General features: G+C 43.9%; 16 non-coding genes across 16 annotated transcripts; all 16 read right to left on the reverse strand.

Moving 5' to 3' along the window:
- Window positions 1-951: 951 nt before the first annotated feature.
- TRNAS-CGA (transfer RNA serine (anticodon CGA)) lies at window positions 952-1033 on the reverse strand. Its single transcript has one exon. It is a non-coding gene; the product is annotated as a tRNA-Ser (tRNA).
- Window positions 1034-1168: 135 nt separating this feature from the next.
- Window positions 1169-1250, reverse strand: TRNAS-AGA (transfer RNA serine (anticodon AGA)). The gene has a single exon. It is a non-coding gene; the product is annotated as a tRNA-Ser (tRNA).
- A 1740-nt stretch (window positions 1251-2990) lies between these two features.
- Window positions 2991-3072, reverse strand: TRNAS-CGA (transfer RNA serine (anticodon CGA)). Its single transcript has one exon. It is a non-coding gene; the product is annotated as a tRNA-Ser (tRNA).
- Window positions 3073-3207: 135 nt separating this feature from the next.
- Window positions 3208-3289, reverse strand: TRNAS-AGA (transfer RNA serine (anticodon AGA)). Its single transcript has one exon. It is a non-coding gene; the product is annotated as a tRNA-Ser (tRNA).
- Window positions 3290-5029: 1740 nt separating this feature from the next.
- Window positions 5030-5111, reverse strand: TRNAS-CGA (transfer RNA serine (anticodon CGA)). The gene has a single exon. It is a non-coding gene; the product is annotated as a tRNA-Ser (tRNA).
- A 135-nt stretch (window positions 5112-5246) lies between these two features.
- Window positions 5247-5328, reverse strand: TRNAS-AGA (transfer RNA serine (anticodon AGA)). The gene has a single exon. It is a non-coding gene; the product is annotated as a tRNA-Ser (tRNA).
- Window positions 5329-7068: 1740 nt separating this feature from the next.
- On the reverse strand, window positions 7069-7150 carry TRNAS-CGA (transfer RNA serine (anticodon CGA)). Its single transcript has one exon. It is a non-coding gene; the product is annotated as a tRNA-Ser (tRNA).
- A 135-nt stretch (window positions 7151-7285) lies between these two features.
- On the reverse strand, window positions 7286-7367 carry TRNAS-AGA (transfer RNA serine (anticodon AGA)). Its single transcript has one exon. It is a non-coding gene; the product is annotated as a tRNA-Ser (tRNA).
- A 1740-nt stretch (window positions 7368-9107) lies between these two features.
- TRNAS-CGA (transfer RNA serine (anticodon CGA)) lies at window positions 9108-9189 on the reverse strand. Its single transcript has one exon. It is a non-coding gene; the product is annotated as a tRNA-Ser (tRNA).
- A 135-nt stretch (window positions 9190-9324) lies between these two features.
- On the reverse strand, window positions 9325-9406 carry TRNAS-AGA (transfer RNA serine (anticodon AGA)). The gene has a single exon. It is a non-coding gene; the product is annotated as a tRNA-Ser (tRNA).
- Window positions 9407-11146: 1740 nt separating this feature from the next.
- TRNAS-CGA (transfer RNA serine (anticodon CGA)) lies at window positions 11147-11228 on the reverse strand. The gene has a single exon. It is a non-coding gene; the product is annotated as a tRNA-Ser (tRNA).
- A 1957-nt stretch (window positions 11229-13185) lies between these two features.
- Window positions 13186-13267, reverse strand: TRNAS-CGA (transfer RNA serine (anticodon CGA)). The gene has a single exon. It is a non-coding gene; the product is annotated as a tRNA-Ser (tRNA).
- Window positions 13268-13402: 135 nt separating this feature from the next.
- Window positions 13403-13484, reverse strand: TRNAS-AGA (transfer RNA serine (anticodon AGA)). The gene has a single exon. It is a non-coding gene; the product is annotated as a tRNA-Ser (tRNA).
- Window positions 13485-15224: 1740 nt separating this feature from the next.
- TRNAS-CGA (transfer RNA serine (anticodon CGA)) lies at window positions 15225-15306 on the reverse strand. The gene has a single exon. It is a non-coding gene; the product is annotated as a tRNA-Ser (tRNA).
- Window positions 15307-17263: 1957 nt separating this feature from the next.
- TRNAS-CGA (transfer RNA serine (anticodon CGA)) lies at window positions 17264-17345 on the reverse strand. The gene has a single exon. It is a non-coding gene; the product is annotated as a tRNA-Ser (tRNA).
- A 1957-nt stretch (window positions 17346-19302) lies between these two features.
- Window positions 19303-19384, reverse strand: TRNAS-CGA (transfer RNA serine (anticodon CGA)). The gene has a single exon. It is a non-coding gene; the product is annotated as a tRNA-Ser (tRNA).
- Window positions 19385-21170: the final 1786 nt, after the last annotated feature.

Consider the following 21170-nt stretch of genomic DNA (forward strand, 5'->3'; position numbering starts at 1 on the left):
GAGGCTAACTTTGAAGTGCAAGGCTTTGCTTTTTCAGTTCAGACCTACCACCCTAATGCCCCGAACGCTCTACTGTCCTGGACCCACAGCCCGTCTTTCGACAAAGTTCTGGCACCCTTTGTATGGACCATGTCCCTCTGCTGGGTGCCTTCCTGAGCACACCGATTTATGCCTGCACTGTTGGGGTGGAGTGATCTCCTGACCAACAGTGAAGGCATAATTCCAGTAGGGAAGCAGGGTATAAAGCTCCTATTCTTTAGAAGACGATGATTCGAAGACTTGCAATGCAAGTATCTCCCTGCTTTTGCTTTATTCACTCTGTTGATCTGTGCTTTCTTCTGCTGATTCTTGAATATATTGCCCCACCACAGGGGGCAGCAGGGACATAATTAAGAATTGTCTCTTTAAGGACCCTTTCACACAGGCAGCTTCAATTACCATCACCAGGGGTCTGTAAGCTGATTGGAGAAAAGCGGGCCGGATGACAGGTCTGTGTCTGCTCAATTTTAGCAATGCTTTTCTATTGTTTGGAAGGCAACTATTTTCACCACGATACCACCAACAACCCATGGAAAATACCAGCTAGAGAGACATAAACAAGAACGTGTTTGATGTAGACCGATAAAGTAGATCTAAATTCAAAGCTCTATTTTGAAGGGAACATCTTAAATTTGCGCCTAAGAAGTAGCCTGGAAATGTTAGCTATTGCCTTAAAGATTGTGCTGCCCTTCTTCTGCTTAGGTTCTCCAGTTTCATAGCTGTATATGTACAGTGTCAGAAAATCCAATACACTGCTGGCCTTTAGTACTAGTGTAATGAGATTTGGTTATGCCACTGCTGGCCTTTGTTTTCTTTGCTGGAGAGAAAGCTGCAAATGAAGATTTGAAGCGTAAGGAATGCGCCTGTTGAATTCATAAAGTCAGACCTTTGCAGAACTGTCCAAGAACATGCCGTAGTTGGCAGGATTTGAACCTGCGCAGGGAGACCCTAATGGATTTCGAGTCCATCGCCTTAACCACTCGGCCACAACTACACATGGGTTAGGCTTACCTTTGAGACATGGAAAAGGTTAAGTAGATTTGTGACTTGAGGTAGCAGTGAGCTTTGTGCCAATTGACTCAGGAGAATTCAAAAAAACAACACATGATTGAAAATGATCAAAGCAGAACGTAGTCGGCAGGATTTGAACCTGCGCGGGGAAACCCCAATGGATTTCTAGTCCATCGCCTTAACCACTCGGCCACGACTACCTACTGTGGTACATAAGAGAGGTTGTTGGTAAGCTGAAGAAGCTCTAGGAAAAACTTCCATTGAAGTCACACTAAGTATAAGGTGAAGATCTAAGCACACGTCTTGTGGTGGAGGGCAAGTCTTCCATAGTGTTTGAATGACTAAAGAACAGACGGACAAATGCCCACAGAAAGGCATTATACATTCAGCTTATAAAAATAGAACTTTTCAGTATTTGTGAAAAACATAGTACCATACGTTCTAAACTTTTGGCTTGTGGCATGAAAAGACTCTGGTCTGGAAACCTGAGGAAATGCTTATATGATGAAAAACCATCCCACTGGAAGTTCTACTACCTGGAGATGGCTAATATTCCTTCATCCTTGCTCTATGTGCTCCAACCTTCCCACACCTGTGTGCTCTGTGTACATTTTAGGTTGAAAAATGCTTTGCAACTAATCCAAGCCACTTCTTTAGAGAAAAGAAGACACTTCTGTACTGTGGGCATTCCTAACCTGAAGCAAGAGTGCATATGTTGTCCATGACAATAACACAAGCCACTTGCAGTACAGGAACCATAACTGCTGAGAGTCATATCTTCATGGGACAATCCAAGAACAGACCGTATAGTTGGCAAGATTTTAACCTGTGCAGGGAGACCCCCATTTAGACAATCCAAGAACAGACTGTAGTTGGCAGGATTATGAAGCTGGAGCAGAGAGACCCCACAATAGAGTTCAAATCCATTGCCTTACCCACTCGGCCACAACTACAATCATGTCTATATGGCCTACCTTGACCACATGGAAGAGGCTAACTTTGAAGTGCAAGGCTTTGCTTTTTCAGTTCAGACCTACCACCCTAATGCCCCGAACGCTCTACTGTCCTGGACCCACAGCCCGTCTTTCGACAAAGTTCTGGCACCCTTTGTATGGACCATGTCCCTCTGCTGGGTGCCTTCCTGAGCACACCGATTTATGCCTGCACTGTTGGGGTGGAGTGATCTCCTGACCAACAGTGAAGGCATAATTCCAGTAGGGAAGCAGGGTATAAAGCTCCTATTCTTTAGAAGACGATGATTCGAAGACTTGCAATGCAAGTATCTCCCTGCTTTTGCTTTATTCACTCTGTTGATCTGTGCTTTCTTCTGCTGATTCTTGAATATATTGCCCCACCACAGGGGGCAGCAGGGACAAAATTAAGAATTGTCTCTTTAAGGACCCTTTCACACAGGCAGCTTCAATTACCATCACCAGGGGTCTGTAAGCTGATTGGAGAAAAGCGGGCCGGATGACAGGTCTGTGTCTGCTCAATTTTAGCAATGCTTTTCTATTGTTTGGAAGGCAACTATTTTCACCACGATACCACCAACAACCCATGGAAAATACCAGCTAGAGAGACATAAACAAGAACGTGTTTGATGTAGACCGATAAAGTAGATCTAAATTCAAAGCTCTATTTTGAAGGGAACATCTTAAATTTGCGCCTAAGAAGTAGCCTGGAAATGTTAGCTATTGCCTTAAAGATTGTGCTGCCCTTCTTCTGCTTAGGTTCTCCAGTTTCATAGCTGTATATGTACAGTGTCAGAAAATCCAATACACTGCTGGCCTTTAGTACTAGTGTAATGAGATTTGGTTATGCCACTGCTGGCCTTTGTTTTCTTTGCTGGAGAGAAAGCTGCAAATGAAGATTTGAAGCGTAAGGAATGCGCCTGTTGAATTCATAAAGTCAGACCTTTGCAGAACTGTCCAAGAACATGCCGTAGTTGGCAGGATTTGAACCTGCGCAGGGAGACCCTAATGGATTTCGAGTCCATCGCCTTAACCACTCGGCCACAACTACACATGGGTTAGGCTTACCTTTGAGACATGGAAAAGGTTAAGTAGATTTGTGACTTGAGGTAGCAGTGAGCTTTGTGCCAATTGACTCAGGAGAATTCAAAAAAACAACACATGATTGAAAATGATCAAAGCAGAACGTAGTCGGCAGGATTTGAACCTGCGCGGGGAAACCCCAATGGATTTCTAGTCCATCGCCTTAACCACTCGGCCACGACTACCTACTGTGGTACATAAGAGAGGTTGTTGGTAAGCTGAAGAAGCTCTAGGAAAAACTTCCATTGAAGTCACACTAAGTAAGAGGTGAAGATCTAAGCACACGTCTTGTGGTGGAGGGCAAGTCTTCCATAGTGTTTGAATGACTAAAGAACAGACGGACAAATGCCCACAGAAAGGCATTATACATTCAGCTTATAAAAATAGAACTTTTCAGTATTTGTGAAAAACATAGTACCATACGTTCTAAACTTTTGGCTTGTGGCATGAAAAGACTCTGGTCTGGAAACCTGAGGAAATGCTTATATGATGAAAAACCATCCCACTGGAAGTTCTACTACCTGGAGATGGCTAATATTCCTTCATCCTTGCTCTATGTGCTCCAACCTTCCCACACCTGTGTGCTCTGTGTACATTTTAGGTTGAAAAATGCTTTGCAACTAATCCAAGCCACTTCTTTAGAGAAAAGAAGACACTTCTGTACTGTGGGCATTCCTAACCTGAAGCAAGAGTGCATATGTTGTCCATGACAATAACACAAGCCACTTGCAGTACAGGAACCATAACTGCTGAGAGTCATATCTTCATGGGACAATCCAAGAACAGACCGTATAGTTGGCAAGATTTTAACCTGTGCAGGGAGACCCCCATTTAGACAATCCAAGAACAGACTGTAGTTGGCAGGATTATGAAGCTGGAGCAGAGAGACCCCACAATAGAGTTCAAATCCATTGCCTTACCCACTCGGCCACAACTACAATCATGTCTATATGGCCTACCTTGACCACATGGAAGAGGCTAACTTTGAAGTGCAAGGCTTTGCTTTTTCAGTTCAGACCTACCACCCTAATGCCCCGAACGCTCTACTGTCCTGGACCCACAGCCCGTCTTTCGACAAAGTTCTGGCACCCTTTGTATGGACCATGTCCCTCTGCTGGGTGCCTTCCTGAGCACACCGATTTATGCCTGCACTGTTGGGGTGGAGTGATCTCCTGACCAACAGTGAAGGCATAATTCCAGTAGGGAAGCAGGGTATAAAGCTCCTATTCTTTAGAAGACGATGATTCGAAGACTTGCAATGCAAGTATCTCCCTGCTTTTGCTTTATTCACTCTGTTGATCTGTGCTTTCTTCTGCTGATTCTTGAATATATTGCCCCACCACAGGGGGCAGCAGGGACATAATTAAGAATTGTCTCTTTAAGGACCCTTTCACACAGGCAGCTTCAATTACCATCACCAGGGGTCTGTAAGCTGATTGGAGAAAAGCGGGCCGGATGACAGGTCTGTGTCTGCTCAATTTTAGCAATGCTTTTCTATTGTTTGGAAGGCAACTATTTTCACCACGATACCACCAACAACCCATGGAAAATACCAGCTAGAGAGACATAAACAAGAACGTGTTTGATGTAGACCGATAAAGTAGATCTAAATTCAAAGCTCTATTTTGAAGGGAACATCTTAAATTTGCGCCTAAGAAGTAGCCTGGAAATGTTAGCTATTGCCTTAAAGATTGTGCTGCCCTTCTTCTGCTTAGGTTCTCCAGTTTCATAGCTGTATATGTACAGTGTCAGAAAATCCAATACACTGCTGGCCTTTAGTACTAGTGTAATGAGATTTGGTTATGCCACTGCTGGCCTTTGTTTTCTTTGCTGGAGAGAAAGCTGCAAATGAAGATTTGAAGCGTAAGGAATGCGCCTGTTGAATTCATAAAGTCAGACCTTTGCAGAACTGTCCAAGAACATGCCGTAGTTGGCAGGATTTGAACCTGCGCAGGGAGACCCTAATGGATTTCGAGTCCATCGCCTTAACCACTCGGCCACAACTACACATGGGTTTGGCTTACCTTTGAGACATGGAAAAGGTTAAGTAGATTTGTGACTTGAGGTAGCAGTGAGCTTTGTGCCAATTGACTCAGGAGAATTCAAAAAAACAACACATGATTGAAAATGATCAAAGCAGAACGTAGTCGGCAGGATTTGAACCTGCGCGGGGAAACCCCAATGGATTTCTAGTCCATCGCCTTAACCACTCGGCCACGACTACCTACTGTGGTACCTAAGAGAGGTTGTTTGTAAGCTGAAGAAGCTCTAGGAAAAACTTCCATTGAAGTCACACTAAGTATAAGGTGAAGATCTAAGCACACGTCTTGTGGTGGAGGGCAAGTCTTCCATAGTGTTTGAATGACTAAAGAACAGACGGACAAATGCCCACAGAAAGGCATTATACATTCAGCTTATAAAAATAGAACTTTTCAGTATTTGTGAAAAACATAGTACCATACGTTCTAAACTTTTGGCTTGTGGCATGAAAAGACTCTGGTCTGGAAACCTGAGGAAATGCTTATATGATGAAAAACCATCCCACTGGAAGTTCTACTACCTGGAGATGGCTAATATTCCTTCATCCTTGCTCTATGTGCTCCAACCTTCCCACACCTGTGTGCTCTGTGTACATTTTAGGTTGAAAAATGCTTTGCAACTAATCCAAGCCACTTCTTTAGAGAAAAGAAGACACTTCTGTACTGTGGGCATTCCTAACCCGAAGCAAGAGTGCATATGTTGTCCATGACAATAACACAAGCCACTTGCAGTACAGGAACCATAACTGCTGAGAGTCATATCTTCATGGGACAATCCAAGAACAGACCGTATAGTTGGCAAGATTTTAACCTGTGCAGGGAGACCCCCATTTAGACAATCCAAGAACAGACTGTAGTTGGCAGGATTATGAAGCTGGAGCAGAGAGACCCCACAATAGAGTTCAAATCCATTGCCTTACCCACTCGGCCACAACTACAATCATGTCTATATGGCCTACCTTGACCACATGGAAGAGGCTAACTTTGAAGTGCAAGGCTTTGCTTTTTCAGTTCAGACCTACCACCCTAATGCCCCGAACGCTCTATTGTCCTGGACCCACAGCCCGTCTTTCGACAAAGTTCTGGCACCCTTTGTATGGACCATGTCCCTCTGCTGGGTGCCTTCCTGAGCACACCGATTTATGCCTGCACTGTTGGGGTGGAGTGATCTCCTGACCAACAGTGAAGGCATAATTCCAGTAGGGAAGCAGGGTATAAAGCTCCTATTCTTTAGAAGACGATGATTCGAAGACTTGCAATGCAAGTATCTCCCTGCTTTTGCTTTATTCACTCTGTTGATCTGTGCTTTCTTCTGCTGATTCTTGAATATATTGCCCCACCACAGGGGGCAGCAGGGACAAAATTAAGAATTGTCTCTTTAAGGACCCTTTCACACAGGCAGCTTCAATTACCATCACCAGGGGTCTGTAAGCTGATTGGAGAAAAGCGGGCCGGATGACAGGTCTGTGTCTGCTCAATTTTAGCAATGCTTTTCTATTGTTTGGAAGGCAACTATTTTCACCACGATACCACCAACAACCCATGGAAAATACCAGCTAGAGAGACATAAACAAGAACGTGTTTGATGTAGACCGATAAAGTAGATCTAAATTCAAAGCTCTATTTTGAAGGGAACATCTTAAATTTGCGCCTAAGAAGTAGCCTGGAAATGTTAGCTATTGCCTTAAAGATTGTGCTGCCCTTCTTCTGCTTAGGTTCTCCAGTTTCATAGCTGTATATGTACAGTGTCAGAAAATCCAATACACTGCTGGCCTTTAGTACTAGTGTAATGAGATTTGGTTATGCCACTGCTGGCCTTTGTTTTCTTTGCTGGAGAGAAAGCTGCAAATGAAGATTTGAAGCGTAAGGAATGCGCCTGTTGAATTCATAAAGTCAGACCTTTGCAGAACTGTCCAAGAACATGCCGTAGTTGGCAGGATTTGAACCTGCGCAGGGAGACCCTAATGGATTTCGAGTCCATCGCCTTAACCACTCGGCCACAACTACACATGGGTTAGGCTTACCTTTGAGACATGGAAAAGGTTAAGTAGATTTGTGACTTGAGGTAGCAGTGAGCTTTGTGCCAATTGACTCAGGAGAATTCAAAAAAACAACACATGATTGAAAATGATCAAAGCAGAACGTAGTCGGCAGGATTTGAACCTGCGCGGGGAAACCCCAATGGATTTCTAGTCCATCGCCTTAACCACTCGGCCACGACTACCTGCTGTGGTACCTAAGAGAGGTTGTTTGTAAGCTGAAGAAGCTCTAGGAAAAACTTCCATTGAAGTCACACTAAGTATAAGGTGAAGATCTAAGCACACGTCTTGTGGTGGAGGGCAAGTCTTCCATAGTGTTTGAATGACTAAAGAACAGACGGACAAATGCCCACAGAAAGGCATTATACATTCAGCTTATAAAAATAGAACTTTTCAGTATTTGTGAAAAACATAGTACCATACGTTCTAAACTTTTGGCTTGTGGCATGAAAAGACTCTGGTCTGGAAACCTGAGGAAATGCTTATATGATGAAAAACCATCCCACTGGAAGTTCTACTACCTGGAGATGGCTAATATTCCTTCATCCTTGCTCTATGTGCTCCAACCTTCCCACACCTGTGTGCTCTGTGTACATTTTAGGTTGAAAAATGCTTTGCAACTAATCCAAGCCACTTCTTTAGAGAAAAGAAGACACTTCTGTACTGTGGGCATTCCTAACCCGAAGCAAGAGTGCATATGTTGTCCATGACAATAACACAAGCCACTTGCAGTACAGGAACCATAACTGCTGAGAGTCATATCTTCATGGGACAATCCAAGAACAGACCGTATAGTTGGCAAGATTTTAACCTGTGCAGGGAGACCCCCATTTAGACAATCCAAGAACAGACTGTAGTTGGCAGGATTATGAAGCTGGAGCAGAGAGACCCCACAATAGAGTTCAAATCCATTGCCTTACCCACTCGGCCACAACTACAATCATGTCTATATGGCCTACCTTGACCACATGGAAGAGGCTAACTTTGAAGTGCAAGGCTTTGCTTTTTCAGTTCAGACCTACCACCCTAATGCCCCGAACGCTCTACTGTCCTGGACCCACAGCCCGTCTTTCGACAAAGTTCTGGCACCCTTTGTATGGACCATGTCCCTCTGCTGGGTGCCTTCCTGAGCACACCGATTTATGCCTGCACTGTTGGGGTGGAGTGATCTCCTGACCAACAGTGAAGGCATAATTCCAGTAGGGAAGCAGGGTATAAAGCTCCTATTCTTTAGAAGACGATGATTCGAAGACTTGCAATGCAAGTATCTCCCTGCTTTTGCTTTATTCACTCTGTTGATCTGTGCTTTCTTCTGCTGATTCTTGAATATATTGCCCCACCACAGGGGGCAGCAGGGACATAATTAAGAATTGTCTCTTTAAGGACCCTTTCACACAGGCAGCTTCAATTACCATCACCAGGGGTCTGTAAGCTGATTGGAGAAAAGCGGGCCGGATGACAGGTCTGTGTCTGCTCAATTTTAGCAATGCTTTTCTATTGTTTGGAAGGCAACTATTTTCACCACGATACCACCAACAACCCATGGAAAATACCAGCTAGAGAGACATAAACAAGAACGTGTTTGATGTAGACCGATAAAGTAGATCTAAATTCAAAGCTCTATTTTGAAGGGAACATCTTAAATTTGCGCCTAAGAAGTAGCCTGGAAATGTTAGCTATTGCCTTAAAGATTGTGCTGCCCTTCTTCTGCTTAGGTTCTCCAGTTTCATAGCTGTATATGTACAGTGTCAGAAAATCCAATACACTGCTGGCCTTTAGTACTAGTGTAATGAGATTTGGTTATGCCACTGCTGGCCTTTGTTTTCTTTGCTGGAGAGAAAGCTGCAAATGAAGATTTGAAGCGTAAGGAATGCGCCTGTTGAATTCATAAAGTCAGACCTTTGCAGAACTGTCCAAGAACATGCCGTAGTTGGCAGGATTTGAACCTGCGCAGGGAGACCCTAATGGATTTCGAGTCCATCGCCTTAACCACTCGGCCACAACTACACATGGGTTAGGCTTACCTTTGAGACATGGAAAAGGTTAAGTAGATTTGTGACTTGAGGTAGCAGTGAGCTTTGTGCCAATTGACTCAGGAGAATTCAAAAAAACAACACATGATTGAAAATGATCAAAGCAGAACGTAGTCGGCAGGATTTGAACCTGCGCGGGGAAACCCCAATGGATTTCTAGTCCATCGCCTTAACCACTCGGCCACGACTACCTGCTGTGGTACCTAAGAGAGGTTGTTTGTAAGCTGAAGAAGCTCTAGGAAAAACTTCCATTGAAGTCACACTAAGTATAAGGTGAAGATCTAAGCACACGTCTTGTGGTGGAGGGCAAGTCTTCCATAGTGTTTGAATGACTAAAGAACAGACGGACAAATGCCCACAGAAAGGCATTATACATTCAGCTTATAAAAATAGAACTTTTCAGTATTTGTGAAAAACATAGTACCATACGTTCTAAACTTTTGGCTTGTGGCATGAAAAGACTCTGGTCTGGAAACCTGAGGAAATGCTTATATGATGAAAAACCATCCCACTGGAAGTTCTACTACCTGGAGATGGCTAATATTCCTTCATCCTTGCTCTATGTGCTCCAACCTTCCCACACCTGTGTGCTCTGTGTACATTTTAGGTTGAAAAATGCTTTGCAACTAATCCAAGCCACTTCTTTAGAGAAAAGAAGACACTTCTGTACTGTGGGCATTCCTAACCTGAAGCAAGAGTGCATATGTTGTCCATGACAATAACACAAGCCACTTGCAGTACAGGAACCATAACTGCTGAGAGTCATATCTTCATGGGACAATCCAAGAACAGACCGTATAGTTGGCAAGATTTTAACCTGTGCAGGGAGACCCCCATTTAGACAATCCAAGAACAGACTGTAGTTGGCAGGATTATGAAGCTGGAGCAGAGAGACCCCACAATAGAGTTCAAATCCATTGCCTTACCCACTCGGCCACAACTACAATCATGTCTATATGGCCTACCTTGACCACATGGAAGAGGCTAACTTTGAAGTGCAAGGCTTTGCTTTTTCAGTTCAGACCTACCACCCTAATGCCCCGAACGCTCTACTGTCCTGGACCCACAGCCCGTCTTTCGACAAAGTTCTGGCACCCTTTGTATGGACCATGTCCCTCTGCTGGGTGCCTTCCTGAGCACACCGATTTATGCCTGCACTGTTGGGGTGGAGTGATCTCCTGACCAACAGTGAAGGCATAATTCCAGTAGGGAAGCAGGGTATAAAGCTCCTATTCTTTAGAAGACGATGATTCGAAGACTTGCAATGCAAGTATCTCCCTGCTTTTGCTTTATTCACTCTGTTGATCTGTGCTTTCTTCTGCTGATTCTTGAATATATTGCCCCACCACAGGGGGCAGCAGGGACATAATTAAGAATTGTCTCTTTAAGGACCCTTTCACACAGGCAGCTTCAATTACCATCACCAGGGGTCTGTAAGCTGATTGGAGAAAAGCGGGCCGGATGACAGGTCTGTGTCTGCTCAATTTTAGCAATGCTTTTCTATTGTTTGGAAGGCAACTATTTTCACCACGATACCACCAACAACCCATGGAAAATACCAGCTAGAGAGACATAAACAAGAACGTGTTTGATGTAGACCGATAAAGTAGATCTAAATTCAAAGCTCTATTTTGAAGGGAACATCTTAAATTTGCGCCTAAGAAGTAGCCTGGAAATGTTAGCTATTGCCTTAAAGATTGTGCTGCCCTTCTTCTGCTTAGGTTCTCCAGTTTCATAGCTGTATATGTACAGTGTCAGAAAATCCAATACACTGCTGGCCTTTAGTACTAGTGTAATGAGATTTGGTTATGCCACTGCTGGCCTTTGTTTTCTTTGCTGGAGAGAAAGCTGCAAATGAAGATTTGAAGCGTAAGGAATGCGCCTGTTGAATTCATAAAGTCAGACCTTTGCAGAACTGTCCAAGAACATGCCGTAGTTGGCAGGATTGGAACCTGCGCAGGGAGACCCTAATGGATTTCGAGTCCATCGCCTTAACCACTCGGCCACAACTACACATGGGTTAGGCTTCCCTTTGAGACATGGAAAAGGTTAAGTAGATTTGTGACTTGAGGTAGCAGTGAGCTTTGTGCCAATTGACTCAGGAGAATTCAAAAAAACAACACATGATTGAAAATGATCAAAGCAGAACGTAGTCGGCAGGATTTGAACTTGCGCGGGGAAACCGCAATGGATTTCTAGTCCATCGCCTTAACCACTCGGCCACGACTACCTACTGTGGTACCTAAGAGAGGTTGTTCGTAAGCTGAAGAAGCTCTAGGAAAAACTTCCATTGAAGTCACACTAAGTATAAGGTGAAGATCTAAGCACACGTCTTGTGGTGGAGGGCAAGTCTTCCATAGTGTTTGAATGACTAAAGAACAGACGGACAAATGCCCACAGAAAGGCATTATACATTCAGCTTATAAAAATAGAACTTTTCAGTATTTGTGAAAAACATAGTACCATACGTTCTAAACTTTTGGCTTGTGGCATGAAAAGACTCTGGTCTGGAAACCTGAGGAAATGCTTATATGATGAAAAACCATCCCACTGGAAGTTCTACTACCTGGAGATGGCTAATATTCCTTCATCCTTGCTCTATGTGCTCCAACCTTCCCACACCTGTGTGCTCTGTGTACATTTTAGGTTGAAAAATGCTTTGCAACTAATCCAAGCCACTTCTTTAGAGAAAAGAAGACACTTCTGTACTGTGGGCATTCCTAACCTGAAGCAAGAGTGCATATGTTGTCCATGACAATAACACAAGCCACTTGCAGTACAGGAACCATAACTGCTGAGAGTCATATCTTCATGGGACAATCCAAGAACAGACCGTATAGTTGGCAAGATTTTAACCTGTGCAGGGAGACCCCCATTTAGACAATCCAAGAACAGACTGTAGTTGGCAGGATTATGAAGCTGGAGCAGAGAGACCCCACAATAGAGTTCAAATCCATTGCCTTACCCACTCGGCCACAACTACAATCATGTCTATATGGCCTACCTTGACCACATGGAAGAGGCTAACTTTGAAGTGCAAGGCTTTGCTTTTTCAGTTCAGACCTACCACCCTAATGCCCCGAACGCTCTACTGTCCTGGACCCACAGCCCGTCTTTCGACAAAGTTCTGGCACCCTTTGTATGGACCATGTCCCTCTGCTGGGTGCCTTCCTGAGCACACCGATTTATGCCTGCACTGTTGGGGTGGAGTGATCTCCTGACCAACAGTGAAGGCATAATTCCAGTAGGGAAGCAGGGTATAAAGCTCCTATTCTTTAGAAGACGATGATTCGAAGACTTGCAATGCAAGTATCTCCCTGCTTTTGCTTTATTCACTCTGTTGATCTGTGCTTTCTTCTGCTGATTCTTGAATATATTGCCCCACCACAGGGGGCAGCAGGGACATAATTAAGAATTGTCTCTTTAAGGACCCTTTCACACAGGCAGCTTCAATTACCATCACCAGGGGTCTGTAAGCTGATTGGAGAAAAGCGGGCCGGATGACAGGTCTGTGTCTGCTCAATTTTAGCAATGCTTTTCTATTGTTTGGAAGGCAACTATTTTCACCACAATACCACCAACAACCCATGGAAAATACCAGCTAGAGAGACATAAACAAGAACGTGTTTGATGTAGACCGATAAAGTAGATCTAAATTCAAAGCTCTATTTTGAAGGGAACATCTTAAATTTGCGCCTAAGAAGTAGCCTGGAAATGTTAGCTATTGCCTTAAAGATTGTGCTGCCCTTCTTCTGCTTAGGTTCTCCAGTTTCATAGCTGTATATGTACAGTGTCAGAAAATCCAATACACTGCTGGCCTTTAGTACTAGTGTAATGAGATTTGGTTATGCCACTGCTGGCCTTTGTTTTCTTTGCTGGAGAGAAAGCTGCAAATGAAGATTTGAAGCGTAAGGAATGCGCCTGTTGAATTCATAAAGTCAGACCTTTGCAGAACTGTCCAAGAACATGCCGTAGTTGGCAAGATTTGAACCTGCGCAGGGAGACCCTAATGGATTTCGAGTCCATCGCCTTAACCACTCGGCCACAACTACACATGGGTTTGGTTTACCTTTGAGACATGGAAAAGGTTAAGTAGATTTGTGACTTGAGGTAGCAGTGAGCTTTGTGCCAATTGACTCAGGAGAATTCAAAAAAACAACACATGATTGAAAATGATCAAAGCAGAACGTAGTCGGCAGGATTTGAACCTGCGCGGGGAAACCCCAATGGATTTCTAGTCCATCGCCTTAACCACTCGGCCACGACTACCTACTGTGGTACCTAAGAGAGGTTGTTTGTAAGCTGAAGAAGCTCTAGGAAAAACTTCCATTGAAGTCACACTAAGTATAAGGTGAAGATCTAAGCACACGTCTTGTGGTGGAGGGCAAGTCTTCCATAGTGTTTGAATGACTAAAGAACAGACGGACAAATGCCCACAGAAAGGCATTATACATTCAGCTTATAAAAATAGAACTTTTCAGTATTTGTGAAAAACATAGTACCATACGTTCTAAACTTTTGGCTTGTGGCATGAAAAGACTCTGGTCTGGAAACCTGAGGAAATGCTTATATGATGAAAAACCATCCCACTGGAAGTTCTACTACCTGGAGATGGCTAATATTCCTTCATCCTTGCTCTATGTGCTCCAACCTTCCCACACCTGTGTGCTCTGTGTACATTTTAGGTTGAAAAATGCTTTGCAACTAATCCAAGCCACTTCTTTAGAGAAAAGAAGACACTTCTGTACTGTGGGCATTCCTAACCTGAAGCAAGAGTGCATATGTTGTCCATGACAATAACACAAGCCACTTGCAGTACAGGAACCATAACTGCTGAGAGTCATATCTTCATGGGACAATCCAAGAACAGACCGTATAGTTGGCAAGATTTTAACCTGTGCAGGGAGACCCCCATTTAGACAATCCAAGAACAGACTGTAGTTGGCAGGATTATGAAGCTGGAGCAGAGAGACCCCACAATAGAGTTCAAATCCATTGCCTTACCCACTCGGCCACAACTACAATCATGTCTATATGGCCTACCTTGACCACATGGAAGAGGCTAACTTTGAAGTGCAAGGCTTTGCTTTTTCAGTTCAGACCTACCACCCTAATGCCCCGAACGCTCTACTGTCCTGGACCCACAGCCCGTCTTTCGACAAAGTTCTGGCACCCTTTGTATGGACCATGTCCCTCTGCTGGGTGCCTTCCTGAGCACACCGATTTATGCCTGCACTGTTGGGGTGGAGTGATCTCCTGACCAACAGTGAAGGCATAATTCCAGTAGGGAAGCAGGGTATAAAGCTCCTATTCTTTAGAAGACGATGATTCGAAGACTTGCAATGCAAGTATCTCCCTGCTTTTGCTTTATTCACTCTGTTGATCTGTGCTTTCTTCTGCTGATTCTTGAATATATTGCCCCACCACAGGGGGCAGCAGGGACATAATTAAGAATTGTCTCTTTAAGGACCCTTTCACACAGGCAGCTTCAATTACCATCACCAGGGGTCTGTAAGCTGATTGGAGAAAAGCGGGCCGGATGACAGGTCTGTGTCTGCTCAATTTTAGCAATGCTTTTCTATTGTTTGGAAGGCAACTATTTTCACCACGATACCACCAACAACCCATGGAAAATACCAGCTAGAGAGACATAAACAAGAACGTGTTTGATGTAGACCGATAAAGTAGATCTAAATTCAAAGCTCTATTTTGAAGGGAACATCTTAAATTTGCGCCTAAGAAGTAGCCTGGAAATGTTAGCTATTGCCTTAAAGATTGTGCTGCCCTTCTTCTGCTTAGGTTCTCCAGTTTCATAGCTGTATATGTACAGTGTCAGAAAATCCAATACACTGCTGGCCTTTAGTACTAGTGTAATGAGATTTGGTTATGCCACTGCTGGCCTTTGTTTTCTTTGCTGGAGAGAAAGCTGCAAATGAAGATTTGAAGCGTAAGGAATGCGCCTGTTGAATTCATAAAGTCAGACCTTTGCAGAACTGTCCAAGAACATGCCGTAGTTGGCAGGATTTGAACCTGCGCAGGGAGACCCTAATGGATTTCGAGTCCATCGCCTTAACCACTCGGCCACAACTACACATGCATTAGGCTTACCTTTGAGACATGGAAAAGGTTAAGTAGATTTGTGACTTGAGGTAGCAGTGAGCTTTGTGCCAATTGACTCAGGAGAATTCAAAAAAACAACACATGATTGAAAATGATCAAAGCAGAACGTAGTCGGCAGGATTTGAACTTGCGCGGGGAAACCGCAATGGATTTCTAGTCCATCGCCTTAACCACTCGGCCACGACTACCTACTGTGGTACCTAAGAGAGGTTGTTCGTAAGCTGAAGAAGCTCTAGGAAAAACTTCCATTGAAGTCACACTAAGTATAAGGTGAAGATCTAAGCACACGTCTTGTGGTGGAGGGCAAGTCTTCCATAGTGTTTGAATGACTAAAGAACAGACGGACAAATGCCCACAGAAAGGCATTATACATTCAGCTTATAAAAATAGAACTTTTCAGTATTTGTGAAAAACATAGTACCATACGTTCTAAACTTTTGGCTTGTGGCATGAAAAGACTCTGGTCTGGAAACCTGAGGAAATGCTTATATGATGAAAAACCATCCCACTGGAAGTTCTACTACCTGGAGATGGCTAATATTCCTTCATCCTTGCTCTATGTGCTCCAACCTTCCCACACCTGTGTGCTCTGTGTACATTTTAGGTTGAAAAATGCTTTGCAACTAATCCAAGCCACTTCTTTAGAGAAAAGAAGACACTTCTGTACTGTGGGCATTCCTAACCTGAAGCAAGAGTGCATATGTTGTCCATGACAATAACACAAGCCACTTGCAGTACAGGAACCATAACTGCTGAGAGTCATATCTTCATGGGACAATCCAAGAACAGACCGTATAGTTGGCAAGATTTTAACCTGTGCAGGGAGACCCCCATTTAGACAATCCAAGAACAGACTGTAGTTGGCAGGATTATGAAGCTGGAGCAGAGAGACCCCACAATAGAGTTCAAATCCATTGCCTTACCCACTCGGCCACAACTACAATCATGTCTATATGGCCTACCTTGACCACATGGAAGAGGCTAACTTTGAAGTGCAAGGCTTTGCTTTTTCAGTTCAGACCTACCACCCTAATGCCCCGAACGCTCTACTGTCCTGGACCCACAGCCCGTCTTTCGACAAAGTTCTGGCACCCTTTGTATGGACCATGTCCCTCTGCTGGGTGCCTTCCTGAGCACACCGATTTATGCCTGCACTGTTGGGGTGGAGTGATCTCCTGACCAACAGTGAAGGCATAATTCCAGTAGGGAAGCAGGGTATAAAGCTCCTATTCTTTAGAAGACGATGATTCGAAGACTTGCAATGCAAGTATCTCCCTGCTTTTGCTTTATTCACTCTGTTGATCTGTGCTTTCTTCTGCTGATTCTTGAATATATTGCCCCACCACAGGGGGCAGCAGGGACAAAATTAAGAATTGTCTCTTTAAGGACCCTTTCACACAGGCAGCTTCAATTACCATCACCAGGGGTCTGTAAGCTGATTGGAGAAAAGCGGGCCGGATGACAGGTCTGTGTCTGCTCAATTTTAGCAATGCTTTTCTATTGTTTGGAAGGCAACTATTTTCACCACAATACCACCAACAACCCATGGAAAATACCAGCTAGAGAGACATAAACAAGAACGTGTTTGATGTAGACCGATAAAGTAGATCTAAATTCAAAGCTCTATTTTGAAGGGAACATCTTAAATTTGCGCCTAAGAAGTAGCCTGGAAATGTTAGCTATTGCCTTAAAGATTGTGCTGCCCTTCTTCTGCTTAGGTTCTCCAGTTTCATAGCTGTATATGTACAGTGTCAGAAAATCCAATACACTGCTGGCCTTTAGTACTAGTGTAATGAGATTTGGTTATGCCACTGCTGGCCTTTGTTTTCTTTGCTGGAGAGAAAGCTGCAAATGAAGATTTGAAGCGTAAGGAATGCGCCTGTTGAATTCATAAAGTCAGACCTTTGCAGAACTGTCCAAGAACATGCCGTAGTTGGCAGGATTTGAACCTGCGCAGGGAGACCCTAATGGATTTCGAGTCCATCGCCTTAACCACTCGGCCACAACTACACATGGGTTAGGCTTACCTTTGAGACATGGAAAAGGTTAAGTAGATTTGTGACTTGAGGTAGCAGTGAGCTTTGTGCCAATTGACTCAGGAGAATTCAAAAAAACAACACATGATTGAAAATGATCAAAGCAGAACGTAGTCGGCAGGATTTGAACTTGCGCGGGGAAACCGCAATGGATTTCTAGTCCATCGCCTTAACCACTCGGCCACGACTACCTACTGTGGTACCTAAGAGAGGTTGTTGGTAAGCTGAAGAAGCTCTAGGAAAAACTTCCATTGAAGTCACACTAAGTATAAGGTGAAGATCTAAGCACACGTCTTGTGGTGGAGGGCAAGTCTTCCATAGTGTTTGAATGACTAAAGAACAGACGGACAAATGCCCACAGAAAGGCATTATACATTCAGCTTATAAAAATAGAACTTTTCAGTATTTGTGAAAAACATAGTACCATACGTTCTAAACTTTTGGCTTGTGGCATGAAAAGACTCTGGTCTGGAAACCTGAGGAAATGCTTATATGATGAAAAACCATCCCACTGGAAGTTCTACTACCTGGAGATGGCTAATATTCCTTCATCCTTGCTCTATGTGCTCCAACCTTCCCACACCTGTGTGCTCTGTGTACATTTTAGGTTGAAAAATGCTTTGCAACTAATCCAAGCCACTTCTTTAGAGAAAAGAAGACACTTCTGTACTGTGGGCATTCCTAACCTGAAGCAAGAGTGCATATGTTGTCCATGACAATAACACAAGCCACTTGCAGTACAGGAACCATAACTGCTGAGAGTCATATCTTCATGGGACAATCCAAGAACAGACCGTATAGTTGGCAAGATTTTAACCTGTGCAGGGAGACCCCCATTTAGACAATCCAAGAACAGACTGTAGTTGGCAGGATTATGAAGCTGGAGCAGAGAGACCCCACAATAGAGTTCAAATCCATTGCCTTACCCACTCGGCCACAACTACAATCATGTCTATATGGCCTACCTTGACCACATGGAAGAGGCTAACTTTGAAGTGCAAGGCTTTGCTTTTTCAGTTCAGACCTACCACCCTAATGCCCCGAACGCTCTACTGTCCTGGACCCACAGCCCGTCTTTCGACAAAGTTCTGGCACCCTTTGTATGGACCATGTCCCTCTGCTGGGTGCCTTCCTGAGCACACCGATTTATGCCTGCACTGTTGGGGTGGAGTGATCTCCTGACCAACAGTGAAGGCATAATTCCAGTAGGGAAGCAGGGTATAAAGCTCCTATTCTTTAGAAGACGATGATTCGAAGACTTGCAATGCAAGTATCTCCCTGCTTTTGCTTTATTCACTCTGTTGATCTGTGCTTTCTTCTGCTGATTCTTGAATATATTGCCCCACCACAGGGGGCAGCAGGGACATAATTAAGAATTGTCTCTTTAAGGACCCTTTCACACAGGCAGCTTCAATTACCATCACCAGGGGTCTGTAAGCTGATTGGAGAAAAGCGGGCCGGATGACAGGTCTGTGTCTGCTCAATTTTAGCAATGCTTTTCTATTGTTTGGAAGGCAACTATTTTCACCACGATACCACCAACAACCCATGGAAAATACCAGCTAGAGAGACATAAACAAGAACGTGTTTGATGTAGACCGATAAAGTAGATCTAAATTCAAAGCTCTATTTTGAAGGGAACATCTTAAATTTGCGCCTAAGAAGTAGCCTGGAAATGTTAGCTATTGCCTTAAAGATTGTGCTGCCCTTCTTCTGCTTAGGTTCTCCAGTTTCATAGCTGTATATGTACAGTGTCAGAAAATCCAATACACTGCTGGCCTTTAGTACTAGTGTAATGAGATTTGGTTATGCCACTGCTGGCCTTTGTTTTCTTTGCTGGAGAGAAAGCTGCAAATGAAGATTTGAAGCGTAAGGAATGCGCCTGTTGAATTCATAAAGTCAGACCTTTGCAGAACTGTCCAAGAACATGCCGTAGTTGGCAGGATTTGAACCTGCGCAGGGAGACCCTAATGGATTTCGAGTCCATCGCCTTAACCACTCGGCCACAACTACACATGGATTAGGCTTACCTTTGAGACATGGAAAAGGTTAAGTAGATTTGTGACTTGAGGTAGCAGTGAGCTTTGTGCCAATTGACTCAGGAGAATTCAAAAAAACAACACATGATTGAAAATGATCAAAGCAGAACGTAGTCGGCAGGATTTGAACTTGCGCGGGGAAACCGCAATGGATTTCTAGTCCATCGCCTTAACCACTCGGCCACGACTACCTACTGTGGTACCTAAGAGAGGTTGTTCGTAAGCTGAAGAAGCTCTAGGAAAAACTTCCATTGAAGTCACACTAAGTATAAGGTGAAGATCTAAGCACACGTCTTGTGGTGGAGGGCAAGTCTTCCATAGTGTTTGAATGACTAAAGAACAGACGGACAAATGCCCACAGAAAGGCATTATACATTCAGCTTATAAAAATAGAACTTTTCAGTATTTGTGAAAAACATAGTACCATACGTTCTAAACTTTTGGCTTGTGGCATGAAAAGACTCTGGTCTGGAAACCTGAGGAAATGCTTATATGATGAAAAACCATCCCACTGGAAGTTCTACTACCTGGAGATGGCTAATATTCCTTCATCCTTGCTCTATGTGCTCCAACCTTCCCACACCTGTGTGCTCTGTGTACATTTTAGGTTGAAAAATGCTTTGCAACTAATCCAAGCCACTTCTTTAGAGAAAAGAAGACACTTCTGTACTGTGGGCATTCCTAACCTGAAGCAAGAGTGCATATGTTGTCCATGACAATAACACAAGCCACTTGCAGTACAGGAACCATAACTGCTGAGAGTCATATCTTCATGGGACAATCCAAGAACAGACCGTATAGTTGGCAAGATTTTAACCTGTGCAGGGAGACCCCCATTTAGACAATCCAAGAACAGACTGTAGTTGGCAGGATTATGAAGCTGGAGCAGAGAGACCCCACAATAGAGTTCAAATCCATTGCCTTACCCACTCGGCCACAACTACAATCATGTCTATATGGCCTACCTTGACCACATGGAAGAGGCTAACTTTGAAGTGCAAGGCTTTGCTTTTTCAGTTCAGACCTACCACCCTAATGCCCCGAACGCTCTACTGTCCTGGACCCACAGCCCGTCTTTCGACAAAGTTCTGGCACCCTTTGTATGGACCATGTCCCTCTGCTGGGTGCCTTCCTGAGCACACCGATTTATGCCTGCACTGTTGGGGTGGAGTGATCTCCTGACCAACAGTGAAGGCATAATTCCAGTAGGGAAGCAGGGTATAAAGCTCCTATTCTTTAGAAGACGATGATTCGAAGACTTGCAATGCAAGTATCTCCCTGCTTTTGCTTTATTCACTCTGTTGATCTGTGCTTTCTTCTGCTGATTCTTGAATATATTGCCCCACCACAGGGGGCAGCAGGGACATAATTAAGAATTGTCTCTTTAAGGACCCTTTCACACAGGCAGCTTCAATTACCATCACCAGGGGTCTGTAAGCTGATTGGAGAAAAGCGGGCCGGATGACAGGTCTGTGTCTGCTCAATTTTAGCAATGCTTTTCTATTGTTTGGAAGGCAACTATTTTCACCACAATACCACCAACAACCCATGGAAAATACCAGCTAGAGAGACATAAACAAGAACGTGTTTGATGTAGACCGATAAAGTAGATCTAAATTCAAAGCTCTATTTTGAAGGGAACATCTTAAATTTGCGCCTAAGAAGTAGCCTGGAAATGTTAGCTATTGCCTTAAAGATTGTGCTGCCCTTCTTCTGCTTAGGTTCTCCAGTTTCATAGCTGTATATGTACAGTGTCAGAA

Source organism: Lithobates pipiens, unplaced genomic scaffold (genome assembly GCF_037356315.1).
Source record: "Lithobates pipiens isolate NorthernLeopardFrog02 unplaced genomic scaffold, aLitPip1_a1.2 Scaffold_18, whole genome shotgun sequence".
Lineage (NCBI taxonomy): Eukaryota > Metazoa > Chordata > Amphibia > Anura > Ranidae > Lithobates > Lithobates pipiens.